At 38.4% G+C, this 8425-nt stretch overlaps 1 protein-coding gene across 1 annotated transcript in view; it reads right to left on the reverse strand.

Moving 5' to 3' along the window:
- LOC110043766 (short transient receptor potential channel 5-like) overlaps positions 1-4975 on the reverse strand; it is a 45341-nt gene extending 40366 nt beyond the window's left edge. Inside the window, exons 1-2 of the mRNA XM_089297303.1 lie at positions 4824-4975; positions 1080-1156 (exon numbers count right to left, since the gene is read on the reverse strand). The gene's annotated coding sequence lies outside the window, so the exon portion shown is untranslated. The remainder of the gene's footprint in view (positions 1-1079; positions 1157-4823) is intronic.
- Positions 4976-8425: the final 3450 nt, after the last annotated feature.

Raw genomic sequence — 8425 nt, forward strand, 5'->3', positions numbered from 1 at the left:
ATCCTTCAGAATGCTTGAAAAATTTAAAACTTCCTATTGTTAGATAGAAGAAAAGTAAAGCTCTTATGCTAAGTTTACCTCGTGTTCTAGTTTTGTAAATTGTTTCAACGCGAATACCGAGAACTTTGTCAATTTTCCAGATATTTTTTGCATATTTAATGAGGGAAAAAGCTATATTTTCGTTTTTTGCGAATTTCTCGAAGACTCTAATTTCTCAGAAAATCGGAATAATATTTTCGAAAGTAGCTTCCTAAAAACGTTCTTTAGGTAAAGTTTCAGGATTTTCGATTTTTCTAACCTGGCCAGCCATTCTCGATATTTCCAGTCAGTGACTCTTAACAATTAGATTATTCGCTCTCGATTTCTATGAGGTGATAGTTGATGAGGCCGAAGGCCGAATCAACTATCGCCTCATAGAAATCGAGAGCGAATAATCTAATTGTCTTAGTAGAATTCTAACTTAAATTAAGGCAAATAATGGTTTCCAAATATTTTTCGACGCATTATTGAACTTTACGCTTTAACAGAATCGCACGTATTGAATTGTCCTTGGTAAATTTGCAGTTGTTTACGCACGCGTACCGGTTTTTCAATAATCTCAAGTTTTTAAAGTCAAGAACCTGTTTATGTCCTTCTTTTTGTCTCCTCAGGAATATAATTATCCATTTACATCTAAACTTTCTTCCAAAGTTTCGGAAAAACGATAAAAACGTCGCATTTCGTGGACGACCGACAGCTACTGCATTCCAATGGCTGATAGTATACGAGTAGCTCAGCCAATCAGAATGTAGCATTTGCATTAGTATACTAGTAGATTTCTACTAATATCAGTTATCCAGTATGAATAACAATCGGACTACGATATTATATCGCGCTTGATTACTTTCCTCTAAATCCAGCTCCATTCTCTGCAATCGACTCACAGGGCCAGGACACGCCACCTCAACGATTTTAGATAATAATCAAGAGTAGATCAAGGTCACCTCTTAATAATAACTGAAAAGCACCCAGCGCCACTGACCTCTTACCCAACCTCTGTTCACTTGTATTAACCAACATAATTGATATGGGTTACTTACCAAGCGTAGGTCAAAATGGCTGAATATTGGCCAAGTTTCTTTTCTGCCCGTTTATGAACCGAGACGGAGTCGAGGTTCTATAAAGAAGGGTAAAAAATTAACGGGACCAGTATAAAATAAAAAATATATATATGTTATTTGTTTACCCACGGAGCACCATGGAGTTCACAAGAACAAGCTATAGTTCAGAAATGCCCGTGCATTCCAGGATCGAATTGGAATTTGAAAATGTTGGTTTTTGAGGAGAGGGGAAAACCGAAGTACCCTGGGAAAACCTCTCGGAGCAAAGTACAGAATCAACCACAAACTCAACCCACACGTGACGCCGGGTCTAGGAATCGAACCCGGGAAGCACTTGTTGGAAGCGAGCGCTCTCACCACTGCGCCATCCCTACTGTATTCAACCATCTTGACCAAACAGAGCTTGGTCAATAAAGGATTCAATGAATGGGATAAAGAACACATCTGTGGGTCCAGGGTGGGCAAGATACAGTTAGCATCATCTTGCCTGTTCGGTAGCCGATCACAGTGAAGGATTTTGTTTATCTTGCCCGCCATACAATAACAATAATTATGTCCAAAGTCTGTTGAAGTTTGTGAAGCAGCCAAAAGGGCTATATTGCACTCAGTGTACAAATTAACAAATAAAGGAGCCTCTACTGTGCTCTGTTCTGTTGTAAAGCACGCTAGAAGCGGTAGTGCATGAAAGAAGTGTAAGGGGAAACACGAGACGCAGTCGAGTGTTTCTCCCTACTTCTTGAGTGCTCTCAGTACCGCTTCCTAAGTGCTTTACAAGAGAACAGAGCACAGTCGAGGCTTCTTTATTTGCTTTATGATAAATAATCCATTAATTTCTTCACGAATTCGCCTGACTTTTCAAACTAAACTATATTTTCCAAACGAGTAAAAATGGCGTCAGCGTGCATCTGTTCTCTGATAAAGCACGCTAAAATTAGCCAATCATAATCCTTGTTAGAATTGTTCAAATAATTTGATTGGCTAACGAGACAACAACTGTCAATCACAAACTGAACTTCACTGGAATAACCACACGATTTCGAGTGGCTTTCGAGGGAAGAACGATCTCTTCAAAGTTCGCTTTTTAGTTTAATCTTTTGAATAAGGATCTATAGGTTTCTATAGTCCAGAGGAATCAGGTCGAATTGTGGCTCATGCACTTTTTAAATGGAAATTACGAAACAAAGAGCTCGAAGCTTGCGGATGAAAATGCGAAATGCTGAGTTGTCTTTGAAAGGAGCTACAGTTATTTACGGTTTCCAGGCGCTTGCAGCCGCTTGCAGCAAGACTGCCCGAACTAACGTCAAAGTTGGAAAGACTAGTCTACTGCTTCCACTGGTTCTACTCCGAGCAGAGGAGAGAATATCCGAACAACTGATTTCTCGTCGGGTGAGCATTGATACGAAATTGTTAAAGTTCACTTAGCTGGGATGACTGGAGATCGTTGGTAACCAAACAAGCGTTTCTATACTGCATGTAAGCGTTGTTTGAGCATTTTTACAAAAGCAAAGCTTCTCATCATAAACAGAGACAGCTCAGTTGGTGTGTTCTGTCCTTTTCTTTTTTTTTTAGTTCTTAGTCTAGGTACAGGGGAAACCTTGTTTACAATATTTGCTTCATTAGCATAAGCAATTCAGTTTCTGATGAAGCCACAAATATATCAGTTCTGAATATTGAAAGTTCATAGTACGATTAACTCCGCCAATGAATATTAATATGTACGTTTAGTGCAACACAGGTTTAAAACCTCCAAATTTTACAAAAAATGTATAAGTTCATAAGCGCTTTTGCCACCCATAACTTTTGTAGAGGGTCTGAGCCGGTGTTAACCGACTAGCGACAAAGGGCGAAAAATATTACTAACTTCCGACAAAACGAGGAAAAAATTACCGACAAGCGACTAAAAAGGTAACTGAGATTTACCGACAACCGACAAAGGTCGAAAATTTTAACCGACAACCGACAAAGTAAAGAAATTTTAACCGACAATCGACATGTAGACCCCCACATTCAGACCCTCTTTGTAGTTTTTGAAGACAATATCTCCTTGAATATTACACCCAAAGAGCTACAATTTTCACCATGTATTAAGTTTCACTAGCTCTTGAACTGCCTGGAGTCAATTCATATCTAACATGTTTCCTTATGTACGGAAAGCCGTATGCAAATCAGCAAAAATGTAAACAATGACGTCAGCATGAATCCTCCTATAATTTACGTCTTCGCAACAAATGTAATGCCGTTTTATCGAGGCATTCGCCAGGTTGAGAATTTGTTTATTTCGCTACCTGCTTTGTCGGAATCTAGCAAAACTTGTTATTTTAGTACAGTTTTAACACTACTGTTGTTAACAACGGTCTCCGTGGGCCATATTTACTGGAGACAAAATAAATAGCTCGTTTCTATTGCGTTTGTCTGAATCACAGGGAATCTGTTCTCTGTTAAAGCACGCTGTTTTAGCCGATCAGAGCGTGCGCTATATGGAAACTTTATTATAAAACAAAATTAAGCTTACATAAGGTAAGGACAAGATCAGATGCAAACGCATTTAAGTGGTTTCATTGTGTTCGAGTGTTAGTGTAAGTTACAAACCCGGATTTTAGGAAGAGGTAGCATTGGAGCCTACTAAAAACTGGACAAAAAATTCTTTGAAAGCCGAAAAACCTCCGAACATAATGATTAGAAGTGCAAATCGACCAACTAGAATCTGCCAAGTTTGATACATGTACATTACTATTAACCCCTCGATTGCTGGAGTTTTTCAATAGGAAACGGCAACTAAATATCAAATATTTGTTATTCGCCGACCAGGAGGTCTGTATTGGTAAAAACTCTGCCCGGATCTTGTGTACGGCAAGAGGCCACAGACCGAAGACCTCGAACACAGTTTGTTCTCCGTACGGACCGACACATTCTCGCAACTTTAAAACACTAGCTTGAATTTACTAGGCATCGTTACACTGCCCTCTTGGAAAAAAATAAAAAATCTCCATTTCCACGCTTGCAGCATGCAGGATTCTAATCTCCAAATCGAATTTTTTTCGAATTCGTGTAGAACACATCTGGGTCAAATTTGGCCGCTATTCAGGACTCGCTCTGAGCACAGTTATCAAGAAGTGGTCCCTTGGCGTGTCTAATCTAATATGTGACATCTATGTGGCACACCACTTGAACTTACATGGATTGACCGAGGCTAAATAAAGTGGCTGGGAACTAGGCAAGCAAATAACCAAAACCGAAAAATAGCTTTTCTTGTCACCAAAAACCGAAAAACTGAAAAACTGAAAAACCGGATATTGTAAGTGCAGAAACCGAAAAAACGATCTAAAAAGAAACCAAGACCGTGCAACCGAAAACCCAACACCCCACCCCTTTTGAGAAAGAAACAATAAACCGAAGCTTGTAGCTGAAAATAAAAAGAAGCAATTGTACCCAAACACGGCAATAACTATGTTATCCATATAAAATGTGACGAAATAAAAAAAAATTGACTTGTTTAAGCGAGCTTTGGATGGTTACACTCATGCAAACCACAAGTCAGAATGAGTGATCTCATGTGATGTTGTTACCCTGTAGCTCGTAGCGCAGTCTACTTTGTCGCAAGATATATTCATATATCTAAACGTACAAAATACAGTACATAGAACAAAAATGTCTGGAACGTAGTTTTGACCTTATGAACAATCTACGAAGAAAAGGATGAGTTTAAAAAGCGATTTTGTTTACCTTTTACTGACATGCTCTTGGGATGTGTTCCACTGGCCTCTGTACGTACGGCCACTTGCTTTTCTCAAGAAAAGTGGGAGGGAGGTCGCCTGTGTATTTACCTTTAATAATCGTGTTCGAGGCCACGTGATTTTTTTCCAGAAGGCTTGGAAAACGACTTGATTGGTTCATCGATCGTTTGCGGTATAATGATTTGCAAAGCCTTTCAACTGTTAAACGCCTAAGTACTTTGCGTTTTATCAGTCACGTTAAAAAATTTCTGCACATTTGACAGTAGACTACGATGAAATTTGTTACGTTTTGTGAGTGAACTTCGAGTGTTCCCTTATCTGTGAACAAAAAATGTTCATAAACTGTCTAATGTAATATCACATGCAAAGAGCAATTCCCCTTGTTGTCTTCTCGTGTAATTTACGTCGTATCACATGTTGTGACACTAATTTGTGTGTGTGTGTGTGTGGTTTTTTTTTTTTTTTTAATCCATATAAACGCATAAATGACAAAGACGTCCTTCCGCAATTTTTCTTGAAGAGATCGGGCGGCTGTACCGTGGCTCGTGCTTCAGCAGGGAAATCCTTGCTATAATTATTATTATCATTTTAAACGTCATTCCATTTTATTTAAGAAGATATCTTCGGAGTCTGGACCGGCTTACGTTTCTCAGGATACCTTTGCCATTTACAAAAATAGCGAAGGAACAGTTCTATTCAGCATAATATTTTAGAATGTTGAAAACATGTCGAAAATGAAAAAAAAAAAAAAAAACTTTCGAAAACCTATGATGTGGAAGGTTCCTAATGTACTCTGTAAAAGAAAAACAAACACCGTTGGTTTTAGCTTGATTCACTTTGCAACATTAACAGTAACGTTTAAAGACGTTGTTCATAGCTTGCATAGCAAGCGTTTCTGCTCCATTTTTCACGCGGCAAGTATGCAGAGAAAACTCTGCGTAACTCTGCGTATGACACTTGTTATGAAAGCTATGAAGTTCACCTTTGCATAATTTCCACATTTCGACGAAAAATCAGTGCTTTTCACATTTACACTTGTTCTTCTTTGCGGAAGGGAAGTTGAATCATGCGTAAAGTCTGATGCTAATATCACGTAGAAATAATAAAAACAATGAACGACATGATAAAGGGATAAAGGCTGTGTATGTTAAACAGGAATACGTCACGGATGACGTGCAAGTACCGGCGCGAGTGTTTCTAAGCCACAGGTGTTAGAAAGCCAGCCATATAATGTAATGTAACATCAACAAAATGGCAAGAATATTCAAAAGCACTACGCGTATTTCGCGCACCTTCACTGTTTTTCCCTTGCATAGAATTGATTATGGTTCAGATTTTAAACAGTCCAGTACATTCCAACAGCAAAACGATCTCTTGCGTACCCAACCTGGTCATTAGAATATTATGCGGCTCATTAACATATAAGGAACGGGTTATACGAACTCACTCTAGTGTTATCCTTGCGCCGTTTTGCGGATTTCTTTAGTACTAATTGACCCCCTCGGTATTTTTACCTTACCAAACTATCCACTTGACATTTCCCTCTTTTTCTAGATATTTTCTACAACGCAAGAAACAACTTACTTATACCTGTGAATCATAATACAGAAGTAGGTCGAAGAAGGCAAATGTGTAGCAAATCGTTCCATTTATTTGAGTGATGACGTCGATGATTGTTTAGAAGAAAATATCCAGTTTAAAGAATTGTTGCAAGTATTAAAAAGTATCACATAGCTTTGGAAGCCGCAATGGCATTTGTTTTTGAAATTAAATTGCTCGGTCCCACTAGCCTTTGTAATATCGACAGATCGAGGATTATTTATTCATTATTTTTCATAGCAAAAGGCAACATAAACAGGGGCCGTGCACTGTAAATTTTCTACAACATCGCACCTTTGTTTCAGGTGTGAGCCAAACTTGTGCGTGGGTCAAACTCTGACTAAATCTTATCATTGTGGTGAAAGGGAACCGTTCTCCAGAGAAAAATAGAGTCATGTGGTCTGTGCCGGGCTGTTAACAAATGCCTCTAGATAGCTGGATGTGGTCATTTGTTATTTAAACACAAAGAACTGGAATGTACATTCAGATGACGTATGGGAATTCAAAAACGTTCATCGCATGCACGACGAATAGTTTCTGCAACAAATATCTCTTCCTCGCACCTTGTCACTCCTCTTGTTCTCGTGTATACTCGGCTCTTCACGCATGGGAGTTACGCAACCCTATAAAATTGTACGTACCATGCTTGAAACGTTTGTGAAGCTTCGTCCTCTTAAGACTCGTATAAATTGATTCAGTAGGATGAAGTCTCCAACGTAAAGTTTGCTGCTGCACGCCCTCAATTTACAGTTTACTTGAATTTTCTTTCGGCCAGGTAAGTGTTCTCTCTCGCATAGTAATGTCTGTTTGTATTTCTTTATAATAGATAAATTTACAGTTGAAGGGGTTGAGCCCTATAAATTTGCAACTGTTCTAAAAGATCCCTTGCCAGAGTTTTTGGGCCAAGCGGATGAAATATTTTGAGAATCCGATGTATAGCTATTCAATATGTTAAATCGCTTCATTTATCAATTTTTGATTATGCACTCGGCATTTCCATGTATAGTTTTATTTCAATGTGCGTTCTTGAGCGGTATGTATGTGAATTAAGCTTATACTGTATTGTCAAATTGGGGCAGCATTTTGCGAGTAAAAAGACATACAGGACGAGAGCGACTAATTTTGTGCTGTTTTACATTTCTGGCGTTCGGCATTTTTAGAGAGATATTTCAAGATATTTTAAAGCAATTTATATGTTACGAGGCACTCGCGATCATATTTATAGGCTAAGATTTATTGGCTATTCTTTTACTCGAAAATACAGTCGAACCTCCTGTAAGCGACTACCTAAAATGTCAAACCTTGGGGGTCTCTTACGGGAGGTGGTCGCTTACGAGAGCTTAAACCATATTGGGTCCAAAGTTTGCCTCATTAGCATATGGTAACTGTTGATTTAATGATTTAATGTTTCATTCATGCGAGAAGTCAATTTCGAGAAATAAATCCGGTACGTCCCTTTGAGAAATTTCCGTCTCTTGCACTACCCAGGAGTGCTATAATGTTGCAACACCTTATTGTTCATTTTCCCCTCTATTATCTGTCAAGTGGTCGCTTACGGGAGGTTAAAAACAAAAGATATTTTCAAACGTTTAGCTCTAAAAGTGGTCGCGGTCGCTTACGAGAGGTGGCCACTTACAAGAGGTTCGAAATATAGTAATTTTACTTGTAAACGTTTGGCATTTCGAAAACTGGGAGAAGAGGTGGTCGCAACCGGAGGTTCGACAGTATAGTGTTTTTATTCTACCCTGTTATCATTGTTTATTTAAACATGTACTCCGTATTTTGCGCAGATATAGTATCTATTTCATCGCTAATTAAAGTCCAATATATATTTAATATTGAATATTTTTATCAGAAAAGGTTCAAACTAGCGCCCATTGCAAACAATATTAGAGCAAAATCTAAATCTATTCGAATTTTTAAACAATAGTACAAGCATCGTTGAATTTTTCTCGTGAGTTTGCATTGTAAAAGCACCTGTTAAACACTCCA

Source organism: Orbicella faveolata, unplaced genomic scaffold, assembly GCF_042242905.1.
Source record: "Orbicella faveolata isolate gen_17 unplaced genomic scaffold, um_ofav_v1 contig_1, whole genome shotgun sequence".
NCBI classification, from domain to species: domain Eukaryota; kingdom Metazoa; phylum Cnidaria; class Anthozoa; order Scleractinia; family Merulinidae; genus Orbicella; species Orbicella faveolata.